The sequence below is a fragment of the Physeter macrocephalus genome, chromosome 17, assembly GCF_002837175.3.
Source record: "Physeter macrocephalus isolate SW-GA chromosome 17, ASM283717v5, whole genome shotgun sequence".
Classification (NCBI taxonomy): Eukaryota; Metazoa; Chordata; class Mammalia; order Artiodactyla; family Physeteridae; genus Physeter; species Physeter macrocephalus.
Window position 1 is genome coordinate 12151623 of NC_041230.1, and position 2266 is coordinate 12153888.

General features: G+C 63.2%; 1 protein-coding gene across 1 annotated transcript in view; it reads right to left on the reverse strand.

Annotated features, from left to right (window-relative positions):
- LOC102996580 (galactoside alpha-(1,2)-fucosyltransferase 2) overlaps nucleotides 1-2057 on the reverse strand; it is a 15724-nt gene extending 13667 nt beyond the window's left edge. Inside the window, exon 1 of the mRNA XM_007112381.4 lies at nucleotides 1625-2057. The gene's annotated coding sequence lies outside the window, so the exon portion shown is untranslated. The remainder of the gene's footprint in view (nucleotides 1-1624) is intronic.
- Between the last annotated feature and the right edge of the window lie 209 nt (nucleotides 2058-2266).

The window sequence follows — 2266 nt, forward strand, 5'->3', positions numbered from 1 at the left end:
CCCCCACCCCCCCCCCGCGTCCCCTGGGAGTCATCCCGCGAGGGGTTGCCCTAACTTGGCAGGGCGATTCTGCCTCCAAGTCCCTCAGAAAAGTGGGGCCGGGACTTCCCTGGTGGCGCAGTGGTTGAGAATCCGCCTGCCAATGCAGGGGACACGGGTTCGAGCCCTGGTCCGGGAAGATCCCACGTGCCGCGGGGCTACTAAGCCGGCGCGCCTAGGGCCCGCGCTCCGCAACGAAGAGTGGCCCCCGCTCACCGCACCTAGAGAAAGCCCGCGCGCAGCAACGAAGACGCAACACAGCCAAAAATAAACAAATAAAATAGATAAATTAAGGGGGCTTCCCTGGTGGCGCAGTGGTTGAGAGTCCGCCTGCCGATGCGGGGGACGCGGGTTCGTGCCCCGGTCCGGGAGGATCCCACGTGCCGCGGAGCGGCTGGGCCCGTGAGCCATGGCCGCTGGGCCTGCGCGTCCGGAGCCTGTGCTCCGCAACGGGAGAGGCCACAGCGGTGAGAGGCTCGCGTACCGCAAAAAAAAAAAAAAAAAAAAAAAAAAAGTGGGGCCACCCAAGTCTGCTGGTAGCTTCTTTCAGACGTTCTCGTTCTCGTCCGCTTCCCTCTGTCCCAGGCCCGGCCTCATCCCCTCCCCTCCCGGAGTCTGGCCGAGCCTCCGTGCCTCCCCTCCTCCCCCGCATCTGTCCCCACGTCAGAGCTCGCCCTACCGGCTGCTCTGCTCAAAACCCGGACTCTCCCCAACCTGAAGCCCAGTCCCATCACACCCTGGCATCTGCGTGTCGGATTCCTTGAGCTCAGTCCCTGCCCAGCTGCAGGATCCCCGCCACGCCCACGCCGCCGGGCACGGGCGGGTTTGCCCCGTCCATCCCTGTCCCCGAGATTCACCCTGTAATCGCGACGCTGGGGAAGAGCTCAGGACAAGAGTGCGAGGCTACCGCTCTGAAACCCCCAGCGTCCTGCTCGGCCTAGAACGGAAATGGTGACCTAGGACAGGATCGAGGGCGTCAGGGATCCGCTCACCTCCCCGGGGGGCTTGCCTAGGGCTGGGCCTGCAGCCCCGGCTCTGGGACCAGGGTCCTGCCGCCCGTCCCTCGGAGGTCGGGGAGCAGCCTACCGTGTGCGACCAGAACACTCCAGTTACCGCGGGCCCCATCCTGGCCTTTCGTTCTCAGTTCGCCTCGGTTCCGGGGAACCGGGTGACAGGAGGGAGGGAGGGAGCCGGTGGCCTTGGGTGGGGGAGGGGAGAGGGGTGGTGGGGGAGGGGAGGAGGGTGAGGTCAAGTAATAGATTTGCCAGGAAGGAAGGTGATGGGAGCCGAGGAGGGCGGCTGGCTTGGGGGCTGACGGCGAGGTCAGGTGGCCGGTGTGCTGGGGGCGCAGAGGCGGTGGGCGCCCGGGCTGGGAGGGGTGGACCCTCTGCTTCCGGAGACCCCCGGCGGCGCTGCAGCCCAGAGTGGGTCAGAGGTCACAGGAGTGGACAACTGAGTCTGCACTTGCCGCTGAATCCCTGGGATCAAGTCTCTTCCCAGCTCTCCGTCGTGCGTGTGTGTGTGTGTGTGTGTAAACACAAGCGTGCTGCGGGTGCAGGGAGAACTCCCAGTCGCCATCTCTCACCTGGTTCTGGCTGGACGACAAAGTGGCTCGGCGAGCAGCTCAGTGCGTTCCGTTCCCTCGGGTTGACTTCTCAATCAGAATCTCCCGAAACCTTCCAGCACCTGTGGCGGAAAACCCGCCCAGGATCTACCCGGAGCCCGAGGGAGGCGGGCTGGCTGAGAAGCTGGAGCCAGGTGAGCCCGGAGCCCCTCCCTCTCCCCTGGGCGCTGCCAGGACGCTGGCCCGGAAGGCTGCCTGGAGGAGGGGGGACACGGTCCTGCTGGGCTCGGCTCTTTCCGGCTCAGTCCGCTCAGCGTCCTACATTTATTTAGCTTGGCAAACAACTGTTAGCACTTACCTGGCCAACCAACCTCATCCCATCTTCACAACAATTCCTCGAGAGGGGCAGGGCTCATGGTACAGCGAGGAAAACCCGAGACACAGAGAGGTGAAGTAACTTGCCCAAGGCCACACGGCTCGAAAGTTGGAGAAGCTGGAATACGAAACCAGGCAGGACAGAATCTTGGAACACACCTGGCAAGTAGCAACGCCTCTCAGTTTCCCTTACTTCAACAAAGATTCCCTTAGGAAATGACCATTTTGCATCTCTTAATGTTTTGCTATGGGTCCAGGTGTGAGCATTTTGCAGGAAACTACCCTCAG